The 22484-nt window shown below is 38.8% G+C and overlaps 2 long non-coding RNA genes across 3 annotated transcripts; one reads left to right on the top strand and one right to left on the bottom strand.

Annotated features, from left to right (window-relative positions):
• Positions 1–2558: 2558 nt before the first annotated feature.
• Positions 2559–13754, bottom strand: LOC138957955 (uncharacterized). 2 transcript variants are annotated; one of them, XR_011453240.1, is made up of 5 exons: positions 13409–13754; positions 12828–12921; positions 12422–12502; positions 3567–3613; positions 2559–2826 (listed from the first exon to the last, which is right to left on the bottom strand). It is a non-coding gene; the product is annotated as an uncharacterized lncRNA (long non-coding RNA). The 2 variants fall into 2 exon arrangements; XR_011453241.1 differs by having other exon boundaries at positions 13405–13494.
• A 1257-nt stretch (positions 13755–15011) lies between these two features.
• Positions 15012–21512, top strand: LOC138957960 (uncharacterized). Its single transcript, XR_011453244.1, has 5 exons — positions 15012–15941; positions 16420–16514; positions 17199–17261; positions 17602–17695; positions 21009–21512. It is a non-coding gene; the product is annotated as an uncharacterized lncRNA (long non-coding RNA).
• The last annotated feature ends 972 nt before the right edge of the window (positions 21513–22484 follow it).

The following is a 22484-nucleotide window of genomic DNA, read 5'->3' as shown; positions in this document are numbered from 1 at the left end:
TCATAGCATTAAGGTTATCTCGCACGTTTTTAAAGCTAGGGCTTTGAAACTTGGCACACAACCAAAGTATAATGACCTCCAGGTATGGTGCACATCACATTAAACAACATTGAATTTCAAGGTCACAGCGAGGTTAAATTTCCTTTGCAAACTGGAAAATTGTCGTTGTCACGTCTTACATGTTTTAATACTAGATCAGTTAGACTTTACATACTTCACATACTTTCAGCATTTTGATAAAACCTCATTAAAAGTGACCTGCTGGTTAATCTTTGTCAAAGTTCAAGGTCACAGCGGGGTCACATCTGGTCCAAATGTGGAATATTTTCAATTTATTCAGCGCGTTTATAGTACGAGCTTTGAAAATACACACAGTTCTAGTGTATAATGTTCACACACGATTAAAGTCTGGTTGAAAAAGTCAAGGTCACAGCAGGGTCGCGTTGAGGTCAAACATATACATTTTTCAATGAGGTTTTCTCATATGTTTTTGAAGCTAGGGCCTTGAAACTTGGCACACTACGCAAGTTAAATTAAACCTCATCAAATTCCAAGGTCACAGTAAGGTTAAAGATCCTTTAAGGATATTTTCTAAAAAAGGTGACCGCCTGGTTAATGTTTGTCAAATTTCAAGGTCACAGCAGTGCCATCTGGCTTAAACTTTGAAAAATTGTCAATTTCTTCAACTAGTTTTATAGTGTTTGAAGTCATTCACACATGATGAAAGTCTGGTTGATAAAATCAAACGTCAAGGTCGCAGCGGGGTCGCATTGAAGTCAGACACATACAATTGTCATTTTCACGAACGCCTTTTAAGCAACACCTTTGAAACTTCACACATTCCAAAGTTTTGATGTTGTTTGGTTATAATCAAAGTGTGGTCAATTTCCATGATTGAGAGCATTCAGAGGGGTCAAGTTGAGGTCACACAAAAAGTGATAATCTTTATAAGACTCACGTTTGCTGCTATTGCTCACTTGACATTGGTGAAAGTGCTTATTTTATAATTGTTGATCTTGATGTTTTGACTAATCAATATTACCAGGATCAACCATACCAGATTTCAAAGTCCAGAAGTTGTCAAACCTCAAACCTGTTGGAAGTTTCAAAGATTTAAGCATCAACAAATTTCTATTTGATTTGACCTTAAATAACAGATTTGACCTTAAATCTTAAAACAGATCAACCAGACTTTTGTTTTATATAAATTGAAGTTCAATACAATTTCCTTTTTTTTTTACCCACGCGAGACCCTGCTATGACCTTCACATTTCTCAAGGATCAACCTTGAATTCTCCATGTTGAACAATCATTAAGCAAAAGCGTTGTTTGAAGTTTGAAGGTTCTAGCTTCAAAAATCTCTGAAAAATATGTTTCATCCGTTTTCTGAACCACATGTGACCCAGCCGTGACCTTGAAATCTGACAAGGGTCAACAAGACTTTTACCATGCATGGGGGCGATTAAACCCCAAATGTGTGTGAAGTTTCAAGGTTTCAACTTAAAAAACGTCTGAGAAAAATATACATTTTCCTTTTTGGACAATGTGTTGCACGCAAGACAACACGACAAACGCTCGTGTTATCATTCTTTTACTTTAAGGTCGACTTGCGTGCCCGCTCTTTCGCTAATCTCAATTAAAATTCATCTTGGAAGTTCGGTTTTATTACGCTTTTAATTAAGAAGATTAAACTAAGACAACAAATAGTTAGTTTTACCCATTAAACTCGATAAGGTAGTGACATTTTATGTTGAACGCAAGATGGTGTCGCACGCAAGATCTGAAAAGATGTTGACGACATAATTTCAACACTTGATAGCGCATTCGTGGTTCGTGATTTCTTCACAGATTTTGAACACAGAATGTGTCACGTAGTTCCGTAGATGAAGTAGATCTTTGTACATGTAAATTTTGTTTTTAAAAGAAAATAACCGTTAATTACCGAACATTTTGTCGCACGCAAGATATGACGAAATTTTCAAATCGTTTTCAAAAATGCTGTTCAAAAGTTCTGCAGTCTTTGCTGGATTACTTGAAAGACAGCAGTTTGATACACCGTTATCGCTTGACGTGTCGACATCAATTCCAGAGTTTTTGAAAAAGAAATTTAGTAAATATCTGCGATTGAAAAATGTATGCCGTGATGACGACACATCTTGCGTGCGACACCTTAAAATTCGGTTATCGAAAAAAAAAAATTCTCTCGAGATTTAGATTTGACGTTTGGTCTCGTCTGTAAAGCGATGTTTCAGGCATTCAATCAAACTAAATGCAATTCATTTGTGCTTCTTGTTATTTTTCTGTGGCATATTCAAAACACGAGGTATCACGATGTCCTTTTTCAGATGGCCGGTTTTAGCGTTATTTTTGACTTTAAACAAAGATAACTTCAAAACCGTTCAAGTCAGACACACGAAATTATGTCCACTATCTCTTCGCACATTCATCCACACACACACCAATTTTCAGCAGACACACGTTTTTAGAAACATTTTTATTGTAAAACAAAGTCGTCTTCTGTTCTGTGAGCACCTTTTGGCACTTAGTCATATCGAAGAACAATAAAGAAAAAATGCTGCAAATTGACTTGGACGTATTTACAATTTAATTAAACAAAATGTTTCAAATTATCTGATAATGAAATTCTACATTAAAATTAAAGCAGATCTAGGGACTTGTGCACAACATAAAACATAAGGAACTATGATCTGCATTGCTTGTTATGATGATAATGGCTGGCACCTGTCGACCGACTTGCACGCCATAATTCTATATGTTTTACTATGCGCCCTGCATGTCAATGGTCTTTCTCTGGGTGGCTCGATTCTGAGGAGATAAAGAAAATGCATTTAGTGCAAGCAGTACATAATGACAACACACATACAATTACTTCAAGCAGCTGCTGGTTTCAGAGTATTTAGTTAAAAGGCCCACCCCAACTTGTTTGCCTCAATGTCGCAGATTTGGTCAGACTTTCACAATGAGTAAGATAACAAATTTAACAATGTTTTGATTTAAAAAAAAATAGTATTCATTTTTGTTGTTTTCGGCCCCATTCACTGGGAATCTTACTCAAGGACAAGGATTTTTCTTAGGAATATTTGTATGTGAAGCTTCCAAGCCCTAGCTTCAGAAACGACCAAGAAACCCTCAATAATGGATTTTGTTGTGCATAGTGATGGCTATCCAACCGAGTGGCGGAGCACTGGTGAATCCTTTCATTCTCCTGATTGCTTGATTCTGAAATGACATTGTGGAGTTGGTAGTTATGTGAGTGTGTAGTGCCTGCTCTTCGTTGTTTAGTCGGGGGGAGGGGGGGGGGGTATTGAATCATATGATCATAAAGTAAGACTTCACTGTGATGTGCAGAGATTTAGTCAGGTACACAACATTGCTATGCTATCACGAAATTAGATGTTCTATCCTCTAGATGGGCTACACAACTACATCAGATGTGATGGTTGGGTTTTCGCAAGTCAGCAACATGTTTTGAAGTTCTCATTGGGTAATCACGGCTGACATCAAACACAGAAAAGGTGGAAAAAAACATAAATCAATGAACTTACCTTCCCTGCATTGTGATACTAGCCATATGGGTCTGCCGAAGTAGCTCCTGCACATATTGAATTAAGTATTCATGTTATTGTTAGGATCACACTTTTTTCTGGTACATGTATATATCAGACTGGAAAGTTTCTCAAGGCTTGAAGAATTCAAGAGCTTGCCTATCCCCAATAAAATTTAGTATGCAAGTATTTTCAGGGTCTCAAGGTTTTAATATGAAGTCTGTTCCTCTGGGGTCATGGAGAAACAAATTACAAATGAGAACATACTGTTACACAACAAATTCCGACCAATTTAGGACACACCATAACATAACTCACAAACAAACAACAGCAAGACACCTTTTATTGCGAGGAGACTCAATTATATTTTAGCATGTGATGCCGTATTGAACCGTTCTAATAATTGTAAAATACAATCAGTTGCACAAACCGACCACAGAATGGTAGTTATGTATTATAATTTAACACATATAGTAAGAGGTCCTTCGTATTGGAAATTTAATGACAGCCTTTTGCGTGATTCTGAGTTTGTTGACCAAATGAATGTGTTTTTGGAACAATATATAAATGATCATTCCGAGGACAACCCCCACGACAAATGGGATTTCTGTAAAATTCAGATAAGGGAATTCTGCATACGATTTAGTAAAAATAAACATAAGCAAAACATTGATAATAAATCTATGTTGCAAAATCAACTTAACGAAACAGACAAGAAATTGTCAGTTGATACAAAAAATCAGGATCTGTTAACACAAAGAGAAAATTTAAAGCGCAAACTTGAAATATTCAATATTCAAGAAGCAAAGAGTGCACAAGTAAGATCTCGAGAAAGATTTATTGAACAGGGTGAGAAAAACACTCGCTACTTCTTGAATCTCGAAAAGGTAAGAGCAAACGTTAAGATAATGGACAAATTAATGGATGATTCCGGGAATATGATTACATCACAAGAAGAAATAATGAAAGAACAAAAAAAATTTTACCACGATGTATTTGGAAAAAATATTGATTTTGACGAAAATAAAGCTGAACGTGAAGTTGATGGATTAAATATTCCACAGTTAACACAAGAACAGAAAGTTGACATGGACCGTGAATTTACTATTGAAGAAATTGGCAGAGCATTACAGTTATTAAGGAACGGATCATCACCAGGTTTGGACGGGCTTACAGCTAGTTTCGTGAAGTTTTTTTGGCCGAGCCTAAAGACGATGGTTTTCAATTCTCTACAAACATCCTTTCAAGTCGGTGAGATGTCGACTACACAAAAAAGAGCAGTTATTTCCTTACTCCACAAAGGAAAAGATTTACCACGGGACAGCCTAATCAATTGGAGACCAATTTCGCTAACAAATACTGACTACAAAATAATTGCAAAGTGTTTAGCAATTCGCCTCGCATCTGTCATTACTGATATTATCTCAGAAGATCAAGTCGGTTTTATTAAAGGGAGAAAATCAAGCGATGTTATTCGATTGATTGATGACGTAACAGATCTTATGAATCAGAAAAACGAACCAGGCATTTTACTTGCCCTTGACTTTTCACGTGCTTTTGACTCAATTTCTAAAGATTATATGTATTGGGCATTTAGAAAATTTGGTTTCGGTGATAACTTTTTGAATTCCGTAAAAATGTTAACGAATAATACCACAAGTTGCATCAATTACATGGGATGGATCTCTGAGGAATTCGATGTATTAACCGGAATTCGTCAGGGATGTAATTTTTCACCGATGGCCTTTGTCCTTGGCCTTGAACTTTTAGCCATCAAGATACGCAGTGACCCGAATATAAAAGGATTAAAATTCCCGTCATTTCATTTAAAAACCAATTTGGAATATATTTTAAAATTGGCAATGTATGCAGACGACGTAACAATGTTCCTTAAAGATAAACACGATCTCCAACAAGTACTGTTAATAGTAAAACAGTTTTCATGTATTTCAAATTTACATCTGAATGAAAATAAAACAGAGGCAATGTGGCTAGGATCCATGAAGAACAGTCTTGAGCAATACTGTAATATAAGATGGAAAAAACAGTTAAAAATTTTGGGTATAATATTTAGAAACGATATCGCTGCTTCTGACATTGAAGAGAATTGGTCAGTACGGTTTGATAGAATTGAAAGAATTGTTGGAATGTGGTCAAAACGAAATTTAAGCATTAGTGGTAAATTGTGTATAATTAAAACTTTTTTGATATCCCAGTTTGTATATGTTTTGCAGGCACTCTCTGCACCGACAAAAGTGCTTGATAGATTTAATACTATCCTTTTTAAATTTTTGTGGAAACGGAAGTACTCAAATAGTAAAGCTTTTGAAAAGGTGAAACGAACAGTTGTATGTAGTAACATAGAAATAGGCGGTATTAACATGATAAATATGCATGATATGCAGACATCCTTTTTGTTATGTTGGGCAGCCAGGTTACAACAAACCGATTTTGCAAATTGGCAATTGATCCCAAGACATTATTATGAGGTTCTCGGAAGCCAGCTGTGCTGCTTTAAATCAACTGCCAAACCAAAACAGTTTATTGGTCTGACCAAAGTTAAATCAAAATTTTGGCAACAAGTTTTAAAAATATGGATTGAGAACAGATATTTATTTCCTGTTCAAAAAGAAAGTATTCTTGATCAATGTTTGTGGAATAATGCAGATATTATTTTTAGAAAGAATGTGTTGTGTTTTGATAAATGGATTGAAGCCGGTGTGAATTGTGTACGTGATGTATGGATAGACGAAAATATTGTGTCATTTCAACATATTTGTGCCATTGTCGGATATAGCGCCACAAGGCTGTTTGAGTACAACGCTTTGCACACGGCCCTCTGCGCGCGAGCACTGCGGGACAACACAGACGCGGGTGACGAGCATCCTGCGACCTGTTTTCAGGGCATGCTAAATAACCCTTCCCCGAAGAAATTTCGTGCGATATTAACGCAATCCAAAGCCAGTGAACCCTGCGCTGTAAAATTTTGGTCCCACAAATATAACATTTGCATTGACGAAAAGTATTGGGTCCTGGCAAGTGCATGTACAAGCGAAGAAAGATTAAAGTTACTCCAATGGAAAATTTTACATAATATTTATCCCACAAATATTTTATTGCATAAAATGAAGTTAAAAGAAAATAGTTTATGTAGTCTTTGTAATGAAATTGATTATATTGAACACTTCTTTTGGAAATGTAGTAAAATGAAATTGTTTTGGGAAAATGTTAGAAGATGTATATTTGTTAATACGGGAGAAAATATTATATTAACAGAAAAAGATGTATTGTTTGGATACTCTCCAGAAGTGCAAACCCCCATAAACAAAATTATTAATCATATTTTGCTCATTTCAAAAATGTGTATCAGTAAGTATAGATATGGTAGACCTATTGATTTGAATGTGATGTTAGGATATGAATTAGCATTGAGATATTTCAGTATTGTGTAAATGTTGAAGGATGAATGAGGATACGTTGTAGACGGATGCTTGAATATTTTTTGATTAAAAGCCCCACAATGATGTGCTTGGCAAATTTGAAAAAAAAAAAAAAAAAAAAAAAAAGGTTATATCGCGACGGCCAACCTGCTGTTTAATTCTTGGATCCTAAACCCTTCAAAAATACCCTTACCTTTTTTTTTTTTTTTTTTTTTTGCCAGCGTAAAACGATCCAATGACGTTGCAGATATTGTCATGGTCACAGGTCTTTGGGTTGAGGGTGAGGGGCTGGGACAGGGATACCACACCCCTGATTGTCTGGATGTCGTGTGCCGTACCAAAGAAACTACAATGGGAAGAAGGATAACTTCCTCATTGGGCATGCTTAGAAATGAGAATGGCTAAATACGAGTTATTGCCCTTTTCTACATGCTGACCAGGCTGTCTCCTGCTTTGTCATGACTAGTACAGTCGATCTTTCTCATGCTGTGACTTGCTTTATTTTCACATTTTCGGTATTTAAAACAGCAAACACACACACACACACACACACACACACACACACACACACCGAAGAAGTTTCCATTCTGATTCGGTTATTTTATTTGGTGCTATATGTTTGCTTCACATTGTTTCTTTTACATTGCTTTAGGTATCCCAATTCGCTAAACACATCCATAATGCATGCATGGCTCATTCGAAACAGGGCAACTGAACAACTGATGCCCAATAGCAATAAATACTGAACAACTGAACAATAAATAGCAATAAATGATGACAGTGCCAAGTTTTTAAGTACAAAGTGAAATCATGTGACTGGACAAAGGCACAATTACAAAATACAAATAAAAAAAAATCAAGGCCCATTTTAAATTAAGTTCTCAGCTCATATGGAAGCATAAGGTGACCCTAGAAACCGAAATTGGGAGACCTCCCGCCCCCAGGGCAGACTACAAAAAGAAAAGGGGGGGGGAGGGGAGCTAATTTGTGAAAAAGTATAAAAGGAATCAAAAACTGTATACATGTATTTAGTTAATACCCCAAAAATTGTATAGTATATACAATGTCAGACCCTAAAGAAAGTTTGTTAGTCATTGCTTAGGCAAAACAAAGCAAAATAGTCTGTTTACGGTATCCCGACCAACCCTATTTTTCCCCCGCCGACCCTAGACTTTTTTTTGGCATTTGGAGAAAAAGAAAAAGAAAAAAAAATCAATTTTGTTCCTGTTTTTTTTGCAAAATAATTTAAAAAGATGGTTATAAATTTTTTTTTTTTAAAAAGCCGACCTACCGACCCTCTTTTTGTGTGCCTATGTTACTGTAAACAGACTAAAAGGTACATCACAAACAACACACCAGGGATGCTACTCCCCCCTTAAAAATAGCCATGAGTCATAGGTGTGACGTTTGAATCTTTTAGCTAAATAAAACCATAGGCAATTGATCGGAAATATCAGGAAAAATCTTAACAAGTTTATTATTTGTTTGCTTGGACCAATCCTCTTGCCGAAGAGTTTTACAGTAAAAATTGACTTTACGTCAAAAATATCACAGGAATATCGAATGTTGAGGTAAGGCTGGGATAGCCAAGTTCAAGAATAACGGAAGGTGACTGTTGAATCTTTTTGAAAATGTATAAAAATATAGATGGTAGGCAATTCAAAATTAAAAAAAGGACTCTCGGAGCATGGACTTAATGAGTCAAAAATTAAAGAAGGCTCTATGAGCCGAAGTACATGTTTTGTCTATTGTCTTTTTTTATTTTGAATTGCCGACCATCTATATTTTGATACAACTTTGGACCCTCTTTGTACGGAGAGAGTTGGCAATTGTTAATCACATTCTCTCATCTCATTGACTCTCCTTCGGCTCCTTGGTAACATGCGTTCCCGTCTCTGCCAGGATTGGACACAGCAGCAGATAACCGGTAAATATGTAACAGGCATAAATGGCAAAATAGCTCGCCTCGCCTGATAATATATGAGACAACTGTTCTTTCTTGGGAGGCCTGGCTAATTTACTCGTTCGTTTTACACGGGGTTCCATCGTTTTCTTTTCTAATCGGAAAACCTTGCTCCTCAGTTTGTTGACCTTCTGCCGAAGTTCCGCTTCACGAGGGGATGGGGAGGATGACGACTTTGATGCTTTACATCCTATGTCCTCCAGGATCGCCTGAATGTCATCTAAAAAAGAAAACACACACACAAAACACATAAAATAACATCTTTACGTGTGGGAACTACAGGTACAATTTCATCCATCCATGCATCCGCCCTATACAGCTTTCTTCTTCTTCTTCTTCTGCGTTCGTGGGCTGAAACTTTCACACGCACTCATTTTTTTGCACAAGTGGAATTTTACGTGTATGACCGTTTTTACCCCGCCATTTAGGCAGCCATACGCCGCTTTCGGAGGAAGCATGCGGGGTATTTTTGTGTTTCTAAAACCCACTGAACTCTGACATGGATTACAGGATCTTTTTCGTGCGTACTTGGTCTTGTGCTTGCGTGTACACATGAAGGGGGATAAGTCACTAGCAGGTCTGCACATAAGTTGACCTGGGAGATCGGAAACATCTCCACACTTAACCCACCAGGCGGCCGCGACCGGGATTCGAACCCTCGACCTTCCGAGTTAATAGACCGACGTCTTACCACCCCGCCACAGCGCCCGTCACCCTATACAGCAATTATCAACTATGTAATGGATGGGTTTAAACATTTTTTGATGTCAGGGTGTTCTTCATGGTTAAAAATCTCTTACCTGGTTGAACAATTTGTGCATCAGGCGACAGGTCGGTGCTGGCTTCATTTGTAGCTACCCTTTGCGATGGTGGCTTCCTCCCACTAGCAACCTGCAAATGCACAGCTCTTTAACTGACAAACTCACAACCAACACCCAGTCCCAATGAAACAATTCTCCCAATTTCATGGCATTGGTCTTAGGCCACACAAAAAAGTGTATGTTTCTGGTAAGGCAAAACAAAAAATAATCTGTTTACGATATCCGGACCGACCCTATTTTTTTCCCACCGGCCCTAGACTTTTTTGGGGCATTAAAAAATAAAATTAAAATATTCAGATGGCTAAAATACAAAAATAAAAAGCCGACCTACCGACGCTATTTTGGGGGGGCCTATGTTACCTTTAACAGACTTTTTGTGTGGCCTAACATGACTAAAGGTGGAGATTTTTTTTCTAAACTTTTTTTTTTAAACCATCTTTTTAACTTATTTTGTTGAAAAACAGGAAAACAAGTGATTTTCGAATACCCCTTTTATTTTTGAAAATGCAAAAACAAAAGTCTAGGGTCATCGGGAAAACATAGGTAGGGTCAGGTGACCAGAAACATACAACTTTTTTGTTGTTGACGCCGACCCTATACTGTTTTTGCCATTTGGGGCTGTTTTTTGGCAAAATAAGTTCATCATATCATCATAATCAAGACGTCAATCCAAAATAAGTAACGTTTTTTTGTTGGCCTTATCATTATTTTGCGCTAAATGCAAACAGGCATTATTTGATGGGAACAATGCTGTTTTTTTTCAATTCTTACATCAGCCTCAAACTTGTCATTACTCAACCTGCATTTATGAGTGTGCTTCTTTGATTTGCAAAAACCTAAAACCAATAAATAAATAACCTTCGGTGGTGGATTGGGCACTGCAAACAATGTCGGGACAGCATTCCACACAAGTGATCCTCTCTGCAGGATTGTTTTACTGGTTGGCCTCAAAGTGATCAGTACAAAGCTTGAGACCTTGAACATCAGCTGGCTGCAGCTTTTCAAAGTCCTCTCGCCTTGTGAATTGCATCCATATTCTGCACCTAGTTTGACAATAAAAACAACAATGTTATTGTTAAACTAAGCAACAAGGAAAGACAAAAAAAGCTAAATCAGATCTTCAGTCTAAATCTAACGCTCTGCCGGAACGCAAAACAGATGAGTGATGTACCTTTGTACTGTAGTTTTCCCGTAAGCAAGGTTTGATAAAGGTTTCGGCAAATATGCCCACGGGTAGTTTGTCATCAAGTGTAAACTGTTGTTTTGTACTGACTGCTGACTCACACTCACAGTCGTAAGTACTAAGTACTCGCTGACGCTGTAGTCTACTGAGTGAGTTGACTCGAGCCATTGCATTCATTCTCATTCTGAAGAAGGTAAACCTGATGAAATAATCACTGCACAACCCACCTTTTTTCTTCTTTAGGGAACTTGTGGAAAGTTTTCCCGAAGCAGCTCTGTTTGCAACGGGCGTTCTTGCAACAAAAAGCCGAGCACAATTTACCACCACCACGCACGCGATCGGTACCTACGCGATCCGCCATTTTGTTTTCGCCGCCAGCATGTGACTAGGGACGATAACCCACAAACACTTTTTCGCATTTTCTTCGCAAGTTCCACGTCTTCCTTTTGTACAGTGTTTGGCCGTACGTACATGTGTGCGATGGTTGAACTGTGAAGAATTGAAGACAACCATATCCCATACAAAAAAAAAAAAAAAATACAAAAAAAAACAACAGCAATACAATAATTAGTCTGCAAATACCTAAACGTCGTTCACACTAGGTATACAAAAATAAAAAAGCACATTCAGGCAGGTTTGACAAGTAGACCATTCCAGCTACTGTTCCAGCCCAAAGGCCATGTTTCCCCTTACTCTGTGATTGTAATCATAATTATTGTTTATGAATGACTTCAGTTTTTCTAAGTAAATCTCTCGTTGTAATTACTGGTAAATGCATTATCCCAATTAAGATATCCTCACATCTAACCTGCGTAAACTTCATTTCAAGGGTTTTAATTTTTTTTTAGCTGGCCAAGAAATTATAAGCATTCCTCAATTATGTTCCTGTCAGACTCAATGAGCTAATCTTATAAAAAAAAAAATTAAAAAAAGGTAGCATCTTATAATATTCTCACGTGAATTATAGCTAATCAGAAAACTAGTATTTAATTTTTTTTAAACTCAAACTGAAAATACAGGCATGCAACATTATCCTTGCTGTTTTGTGATAACCCTTACCATCAACTATTCTATTTCATTTCCATCTCAACAGGCGTAGCACCTCTCTGGAAGCCAAAAGAACACTTTAAATCCACCCCCCCCCCCCCCACCCAGTACTGAGTAAACATTGCTGTGCATATTTTTTTTAAAAAACAATGCCTGAGTCTCCAGTCACCTTTTTATGTTGTTGTCCTTGTACTTCACTTGTAGCTTAGCTGTTCAAGAAACTGTTTCTCTGATCACATGATCAAAATTCAAAAATAAACCAATTTTGATTCTATTTCTTCAATAATAAGTTGAACGTCTGCATATGTAATTGCCACAATTTACAGAGTTTCTGCATAAATGCTGCAAGAAAAACCAACAGAGTGAACAGTTTGTAAATATACTAACATACCTATATTTACCTTATGACATGTGTGGTACAGTGGCTGCTAAAACGTCCGTTACACCTGTCTGCATATATTAGGTGACAGCCCTGATGGAGACTGAAAAAAAGTTCTTTTGTCAGTACCCTGTGTATGAGTGTGGTCGGGTATGTTCTGGAACAATTAGAGCACTCCCTATGACCATATGTTGCACGGAGGGTAGGGTGGGGGGGGGGGGGGGGGGGCTTTTAGAGGTGTAGTTGTTGGACTGTAGTGTAGAGGCTGATTGGCAGTGCTATGGGGTGAGGGTGGAGCTGGGGCGGAGAATATATCGTATGTAATTGAATACTAATAGTAATAAGCATGATCAGTTAGACTAGAGTTAAAAACTATGTTGATCGCCAGAGACATTACATAATGTGAAATCACAAGCATGTTACTGTACCTTTCGTTTTGCCATTGAGATTGGTAGAAGGCATTGAGTGGTGAACACAAGTTGCATTGATCACTGCATCACCATGTGGTCAATCCCCTTTGATCTGCACATTGCACCAGCACAAACAAACACTGTGTTATGATCGTAAACAGCCCACATGGCCAATAAATCTAAGAACACAAACACTAGATAGATCTAATCGGAGAGCCTGCAAACCGAGTCATGCTTTTTAAATTCAATGAAAATCTGTCTGTCAATGAAGCAGATAGATCTATCCTTGCGATTGTTTTTGCAAGCAGATAAATATTAGAACGTCACTTATTCCGTTTTCATTCAACAAATTGATATTTTGCAAGATGCATTTCGTGCCAATGAGCTGAACAAACAATCAAAATCAAGCAAGTGGTACATTCTTGAAGACAAAATTCAGTCAGAAGGGAAACAATCTAGCTTACTGCTGTACTGATTTCGCCAAATAAATGCATTTGCATGCCGAAGTTATTCCTGCTTTGATTCCAATCATTCTAATTGATCTGAATGCAAAAAATATACGTAAACGAGCTGATCAAAATGAGTAACATTGCACCTGCCTATAGACTGTACTGCGAAAGCGAAGGTCGTCTGCGACTGGAGATTTTGAAGTCGAACAGCGTCGTTTCTTCACTCTCAGCGGTTGCCTTCATCGGAAAAGTGAAAAGCCTGACTTGCAATCTAGCGAAAGACACATTCTGTCTTTCCGTTCGGGCGTTGTTTTTGTGTACAATCTCTGAAAATGTTATTTCGAAAAAGGCGGCCGTCATTGTTTTGGGGTTTCCGCCTAGTGGTGTTTTAAACCGGTTTCAGACCGGAACACACTGAGGAGATGAGAACAAAATGGCAGCCCCCATGAAATCCGAAAGGTCACGGAAAAAAGTCGTGATAATCGACTTGAGAAATGTGCATACCGAATAATACATGATAAAGAAGGATTCTTTGTGCCCGGCTACGTGCTACAGGTGGAGATGGAAGTTCACCAAAAATTGGGACCATACTAACAAAAATACGGTGGGTGCAATAGTCGCCCCCATTTTTTCAGCAAACGCCACCCAAGGCCGCTTTGGACGGGTAGAAATTCCGTAGTTTCCAAGTCTATGGATAAAGCTCGCGTAAGAAGAATACGTCACGGTCGAAAGTCTTTGACGTCAATTAATGCATCATGACGTCATGCCTCCCTGTTGTCTTTCTCTCTCGCGCAGTATGTGTTTGCCTGTTCATTTTGTGCACATGTGTTAGTGTTACTGTTTGTGTGTGTGTGTGTGTGTGTGTGTGTGTGTGTGTATTTGTGTGTGTGTGTGTGTGTGTGTGCGCACGCGTGCATGAGTCTGTACTCGTGTGTGTAAGTGTGTGTGTGGGCATAAGTGTATGTGTGTGCGTGTATGTGTGTTTGTTTGTAAAGGTGGGTATGTCTGTCTGTCCATATGTGCGTATAGGTGTGTGTTTTGTGTGTATGAAGTTTTTTGTGAGAGAGTGAGTGAGTGCGTGTGAGTGAGTGTGTGGATGTGTGTGTGTGTGTGTGTGACTTGGGGTGTGTGTGTGTGTTTGAGAGAGAGAGATCGAGAGAGAGAGTGTTTGTGTGTGTGTGTGTGTGTGAATGTGTGTGTGCATGAGTTTGTGTGTATGTTTGTGTGTGTATGAGTGTGTATACATATGTGTTTGTTTGTAAAGGCTGTTCTTAACCAGACGAACCTTTGGTTCGCGAACTAGGTTCGTGGGGTTCGGCGAACCTCAAGACTGGTTCGGCGAACTTGTCTTGGTTCTTAACCAGACGAACCTGAGTTTTCGAACTAGGTTTGGGGGGTTCGGCGAACTAGGTTCGGGGTTTGCAAGTCATGTCTTGGAAACCTTGAAGATCGGGCCGAACCTTTGACTCTTCTGCCAAGGAGGAAGACAAATTATTGAAAAACTGAATCTCAATGGCGGACGAAATCACTCAAGTCAAAATTACATTTTCTGAGATTTTATAAAAACAACGTTTGAACGAAAAGGTAGAATGGTGACTTCCGTTCGATTTCAAGTTAAGCTTTTCACTTTTCCGATCAAGACAACCGCTGAGAGTGAAAAAACGCCGCTGTTCGACTTCGACATTTCCAGTCGTAGACGACCTTCGCTTCTGCAGCATTGTGTTCTAAGTGCAGGTGAGGCAGTGTTACTCATTTCGCTGAGCTCGTTTTCGTATTGTTGTGCATTAGGATCATCTAGTATGATATGAATAAAAGCAGGAATGACTTCGGCATGTAAACGCATTGATTCTGTCGAAATCAGCACAGCAGTAAGCTAGATTCTTTCTGCTCAATTTGTTTAATTTTGTTCTTCAAAAGTTTATGACTTTGATTTTGATTGTTTGTTTATCTCATCGGCACAACATCCATCAGGCAAAGTATCAATATGTTAAAGCCATATGTACTCGATGACTATACACGCTAATTGCTTTACCAACAGCTGCAGACATGCTGAATTATAAGTTCCCTGCAAAATATTGTGGTCTAGGACCCCTTAAATGTTGAGATATGTTAATTTTCATTTTGATCTGGATCGTCCTATTTATAGATTTGCCAACAGAGGTAGCGTTGACGCAAGGGAAATAACTCCGCGTCTTTGTTTACATCCAAAGTTTTTGAGACTCTAAAACAAGCTGTAATGCATGTATATGGTCCGCGCATGGCGACATATCGTCATTACATGGTCTTATGGTGCGTTTGACATCTATTATGGGCAAACTACACTTTGTAAACACGGGAGCGCGTACATATGCCTTTAAATGATAACGTTGAGATAAGGAAGTTCACACATTTATCTGCTTGCAACAACAATCGCAAGGACAGATCTATCTGCTTCGTTGACTGCTAGATTTTCATTGAATTTCCCAAGTAATGATGATCTCGTTTTCAATTAGATCTGGACAGTGTTTGTGTTCTTAGATTCATGATTGACCATGCAGGCTGATTGAAATCATAACATTGTGTTTGTTTGTGCTGGTGCAATGTGCAGATCAATGGCCCGGACCGCAGGATGACCCAGTGATCAATACAACTTGCGTTCACCACTCAACATTGTCTTCCACCTAACTCAAGGGCAAAAATAAAGGTACATGCTGGTGAAATCATTGTGCAATTTATGTCTGTGAAGATCAAGATAGTTGTTAGCTCTAACTGATCATGCTTATTATTATCAAGTTACATACAGTACACACTCCGCCCCAGCACCACCCTAACCCCATAACAACACTCTCCAGTCCAACTACCCCCACCCTTCCGTGCAACATATGTTGCCGTCTGTACCTTGTTTGTGGTTATGGGGAGTGCTCAAATAGTTCCATAACTGTTAATATAAATTAAAAGTACTGAGAGTTTCATTTTCCATTGCTCTTCCCCTTCCTCACGTCACATTACACACTCCCTTTGCCCCATCCCCCACCCCCTCTCTCTTTCTATGCTCTCTTTTTTCTTTTACTTCTTCTTCTCTTTGTCTCTCTCTCTACCTGTATAAATCAGCTCTCTGGTTGTTGCTTCTGTAAGTGTAATGTAAAGTTCTACATCTCTGCATTTGTATTGTCATTTTTCAGAATGCTCTTGTAATAACTTCAGCGTCTGCCCATGGAGTCTATATAGGTCAAAGTCTCAAATGTGATGTGATCAAGAGGATGCCGCAATGATCCAGGTAATATTGCAAATACTCAAACTGATCTAAAAGCAGAAGCATAACGTGATCCACAAACATTTCTGCTTAAACATTACAGGGTTACAGTACACCCAGAAAAACAGCTGGATGTTAGTGCATAATTATCTGCAAGTGCAAGCAACATCGACCCTCTCCCCCTGCTCTTTTTCCATCAGCAAGAGCAACATTTATTTTCATGTACAACTTTTCTAGACCCTCTTATGTTGTATAACTGTTGATATTTAAATGAAGCAAGTGTTTGTTTTCAATGGCACTGCATTTCCCATGTATACACACACACACACACACACACACACACACACACACACACACACACACACACACACACATTCGCATTGTCTCTGCCTGTCTGTCTCTCGCTCTGTCTCTCTCTGTCTGTCTGTCTCTGTCTCTCTCTCTCTCTCTCTCTCTCTCTCTCTCTCTCTCTCTCTCTCTCTCTCTCTCTCTCTCTCTCTCTCTCTCTGTTTTTACATCAGTAATTTTGATCACTTGCACTTCACTGGGATTTAGTTACTGAATCAGACATTCAGTGAGAGTGTTATGTAGAGTAAGAGTATTGAGTCTGCTGCTGCTGCTGCTGTTGTTCTTACTCATTACTGTTTTTTCTCTCTGCATAATTCTTGTTCTCCCTTAAAATGCTGGTGTTTTTGTTCATCATTACAGTATCTGTCCATTGAGTCAGCGTCTGAGCTGTGATGGGACCAAAAAGTTTCCAGAATGAAAGAGGTAACTTTTACTGATCTTTATTTAGTTTATGGAGAAGTTGGTTCACATAATACATTACAGAGTTGCTGCCTTTTTAGATATATTAAACATTGTACCAGTCATTACATGATCAAACTGTGTTAGCCACCCCACCTTCCCCGGTTCCCAGCTATCCTTCTATCCCCGCCTCTAAACCCCCACCCCAATCCTTCCATCTCCCCCAAATCAAATTTACTGACACAACACTGATTTTCATTTTACCTTATTTAAGTGTTCTTTGAATAAAATTATATAGCCTGTTGCTGCTGCAAATGTTGTTGTGACTGTTCTTCCTCAGTGTATATTTTTTTCGTTTCCTCAGAATGCAGTTCTCCCATGCACCACAGCGTCTATCAATGGAGTCTACAATATTGTCTGGGATGTGATTTGAGCAAGAGCATGTCAGAATGATCAAGGTAACTTTTTAAACACACAGAACTGATCAAACTGTAGAATTCAAGTACACAATTTCAGATGTTTTCAAATGCATAACATGCTGCAACAGTCAGGGTCTTTCTCCACATAAAGAGTGTGAGGTTTTCTTGGTAAAATTGCGATTTTTGTCGCTATGCGCAGAGTGCGACCTTTTTATTTGATTTTTGTACTATAAAGGCAGATATTCAAATAAAAGAAAGTCTTGCATGGGGAGGAAGGAATATGCATGAGGCTTTTGACAAGACAAACTGTCCTTATTAGAGCCTAAACATACGTTCCTTACCGTTAGAACCAAAATGTCAGACATCATAGATGCTCCAATTAAACAAAAGAAGGGCATCCTTTTACTTAAACATAATTATACACTGTACCGCACATTAATAACCTGGTTGTGTTCTGTGGCAGTGCATAGTGGTAACCTTTTTGCTTAATGAATTTCACATGTGTCTGTAACTTGAATCTCCACCAAAAGAAGCTGGACGTAAAAAGGGGTGTCTAAATAAAAGCGCCCTATTTCCTTTTTGATCTCTTTTTTTTTTCGCAGTCAAAAATGTGATTAAAAAGAAAATAGGGAGGTTTTTTTACCATCCTGTATAGTCTTGTTGTTCCCATGTAAAAACCTAGTCAAACATGTGGTGTCTGATATGCTGGGTAATATGGTGAGGAACATGCCTTTAAAGGCCCAGTCATAATTGTGAAAGCCGTTCTGCTCAGCTGGAATTTGATGAATTTTGTTGTTGTTGTGTTTAATGAAATGAATTTGCAAAAAGGAAAACAATTTTTTTTACTGTTCACACAAAGCACTTGTAGATATTTGGTATGTGCCGCATGTCAGGGGTGGTCTTATTCAATCAATCAATATGAGGCTTATATCGCGCGTATTCCGTGGGTACAGTTCTAAGCGCAGGGATTTTTATTTTTTTATTTTTTTTTATTTTTATGCAATTTATATCGCGCACATATTCAAGGCGCAGGGATTTATTTATGCCGTGTGAGATGGAATTTTTTTACACAATACATCACGCATTCACATCGGCCAGCAGATCGCAGCCATTTCGGCGCATATCCTACTTTTCACGGCCTATTATTCCAAGTCACACGGGTATTTTGGTGGACATTTTTATCTATGCCTATACAATTTTGCCAGGAAAGACCCTTTTGTCAATCGTGGGATCTTTAACGTGCACACCCCAATGTAGTGTACACGGAAGGGACCTCGGTTTTTCGTCTCATCTGAAAGACTAGCACTTGAACCCACCACCTAGGTTAGGAAAGGGGGGAGAAAATTGCTAACGCCCTGACCCAGGGTCGAACTCGCAACCTCTCGCTTCCGAGCGCAAGTGCGTTACCACTCGACCACCCAGTCCTAATACATACAGGTAAACTGACAGATCACTTTTCCACAGTGGAACCCCCCTTTCAGACCCATTCATTTCAGATTTCCTCCTTTTTAAGATCTTGCTTCTTTAGATGTTCTGTGACGGGTGAAGTGGCGCGCAGTGGTAAGACGTCGGCCTCCTAATCGGGAGGTCATGAGTTCGAATCCCGGTCGCTGCTGCCGCCTGGTGGTTAAGAGTGGAGATTTTTTCGATCTCCCAGGTCAACTTATGTGCAGACCTGCTTAGTGACTTAATCCCCTTCGTGTGTACACGCAAGCACAAGACCAAGTGCGCACGGAAAAGATCCTGTAAACCATGTCGGAGTTCGGTGGGTTATGGAAACACGAAAATACCCAGCATGCCTACTCAACGAAAGCGGAGTGAAGCTGACTATGCTCTCAGAGTATAGTGTGGGGAACCCAAATGGGCAAACAAGCTCACACGTCACCAGAATTTCTGGAACGCTGAAGAAGAAGAAGATGTTCTGTTCATAACCTCTGTAAATTACCCCCATTTTTAGACCCCTTCCATTTTAAGACTTGATTTTCTCACATTTTTTAAGGTCTTAAAAGGGGTTTCCCCTGTACTCCTAAAAAACCCTGACCCACAAAGTAATTTAATTATAACTGCTGTAATCGTTCCTTCCGTGTGCTATTATCTGTGGGTTTTTTTTTTCTCCTGTGTTGTCTCATCCTCTGTGCGCCCTGAAAGAGACCTCCGGGTCGAAATTGCCGTACCTTGTCTTATCCAGCTGTGATCCCGCCTTCGTATTAATGTGAGGGCAGTACTTTTTTTTAAACTTTCAATATTGACCGTACGTTTTGCATAAAACACCAATAATGAATTAAAAATACATCAGAAAATTATTTCCTCACTATACACAATAACCCCTCATTTAAAGGCTGACAAAGTCCTATTTAATTAGTTTACTTACTTCCAGGGCTTTTCCCATCGTTGCGGGGATGTATAAATTAAGCTTCCTGCAAAGTTTTAGGTTTGAAGTCCTTAACAATTACAAGAAATAATCAATTCTTAATAAAGTTTATTGCTATCTTTAGAAACAGTTCTCCAGGGCTTGGGCTATTTTTAGACCGTCAACACAGACAGTACAGCTTCGTCAATCCCCGCGTGAAGGAAATCGCTCACCTTCCACGTGCAAAACGTAGTGATATTGACACGCCAGATTAGCGCGGTAGCGGATTGTGCTAAGCAGGAAAGCGCGCTTTTCTGTATTCTTGTTAACTTCGCAATTTCCGGAAAACATCCACTTTCACTTTGAGACTGTTCTGTTTACATTCGACACTATCAACACCACTTTGCAATACTGAAATAATTTTTTCTGTTTTCGAAAGCTACAGCCAATCGTTATTATATCCCCTTAGGTACAGTTTTATAACATTATTGGCACATGTAAACAATAGGAATTAATTAATGAACGCTACGAAAAGGGCAGCCTTTAACCTATGAACTTGCAACTGTGTTGACCTGTGTAATGTAACAATAATTAGACCACCACCATCTCTGTCTCTGTCTCTGTCTCTGTCTCTGTCTCTCTCTCTCTCTCTCTCTCTCTCTCTCTCTCTCTCTCTCTCTCTCTCTCTCTCTCTCTCTCTCTCTTACACCCCTTACCTGTTCGCAAACCTTTACCCAAATGTATGCTAAATGTATATACAATACAAGACAAGACAAGACATGGCAAGACAAGACAAGTTAGGAAAAGGTTGCCAGTAGGCCAATAGAGGGATGACAAGACAAGACAAGGCATGACAAGACAAGACAGGACAGGACAGGGACCAAAAAAAAAAAGAAAGAAAAAAAGAAAGATAACTAATTCGGTCAACAGATGTAAAAGAAATAAGCATTTGTTTGGGTTGAATGTTTGGGTGTCACCCTGTATATATTTGTATTTTTGCAGGACAGGGTCGAGTTGTGATGATGTCAGGGCGACTGAAGACACACCAACAAGTATTCTTCGGAAGTGTTTGGAACACAAATGAACATTATTTCATAATAAAAAGGCGGCTGACATTGATGTTCATATCGGTTCATGTTCATATTCTCAGCACAGACGTGTGCTTAGAAATCGGATGTTTAAGAACAAGAGACAACCCTGAATAAAGCCTTATGAAATATGGTTGGAGCTGGATCAAAAGTGTGTGTGTGTGTGTGTGTGTGATTGAAGGGCAACATTTATAAATGATGAGACAGAAAGCTAAAGCACATCCTTTTATCGTACGTTCCATATCGTCCTCCTACTTTAAATGCTTGCTAATACAGACGTTCTCCAAGAAAACGTCTATCCAGTAATGTTTTGTTTATCGCAATGAAAGCTTTTTTTTGAGAAGAATGAAGAGGAATCAAATTTTTAAAAAACAAAAACCAAGACCAATTGAATTGCTCAAAACGTAAAGAAACAGGATGATTTTGGTTCAGTAGTAGGCTACTATTTGTAGACCCTTAAAGCAATACATCCACAAGGGATTCCAGTGTATCAGTGCAAATAGAAAATTTCTGATATAACTTGAAAATTAAAACAGACTGAATTGTGATAAAAAGAACCAAAATCCCGAGTAGTTTTTTTTTAGGTCTCCCTCTTCATTCAATCCCCAAACTCATATTCTGTACCGAAAAGAGCTCAAACACACACGTGGACAGACAGACACGCACACACACTTTGGTAAACATCATGTATGCTTCTCGACTCTGCTGATCCACAATTAGAAATATCGCTATCATCATTTATTTTTGGTAAATGTCTTTCCCTTTTCACAGGCAAGTTTTTTTGTGTAGCATTTCCCATAGAACCCCGATGGCTCCACGGTAGACACAATGATCAGTCCATACCAGTCATGTTATTTTCTCGAATCAATTTATAACCTTTAACCCAGGAGGTAAATGACATAGAAGGCTTCGGGTAATCTTGAACTTTAATGTGTTAAATTCATAGCTCATAATTCAGAGGCATTCAAGCCTCCAAATTTGGAGAACCGGCATGCGTCAAAGAAGGAATTATCCGTGTCAGCGGACAGGGGAGGCAACTTTGTCGTGTAATTGAAGTCCCTTGGTTGACAACCTACGCCATTTTCGCCGATCAAACAACCAAATTAATTAATTATGCTTAGGTTTGGAGCTTAATCCGTCAATTAATTTCATGATAAATGTTCTTGGGCTTGATTACAGGTACTTGGATCTAAAATAAGTAAAGTATGCCACTCGATTCTGAGCTATGAATTTAACACACTAAAGTTCAAGATTACCAGGCTTCGTGCACCATGATCAAGTGGGAAGGAGAGACCCAAATCAACAACCAGCACGGAGTTACCACTCAATCGGTGATTTCGTCTTGGAGGCAGCCATTTTTGGAAGGGGAATAACTTACTTGCTTTTATTG

This window comes from Littorina saxatilis, unplaced genomic scaffold (assembly GCF_037325665.1).
Source record: "Littorina saxatilis isolate snail1 unplaced genomic scaffold, US_GU_Lsax_2.0 scaffold_150, whole genome shotgun sequence".
In the NCBI taxonomy this organism is placed as follows: Eukaryota; Metazoa; Mollusca; class Gastropoda; order Littorinimorpha; family Littorinidae; genus Littorina; species Littorina saxatilis.
Note: the sequence above shows the minus strand (reverse complement) of the source record. Positions and strands in the feature narration are given on the sequence as shown.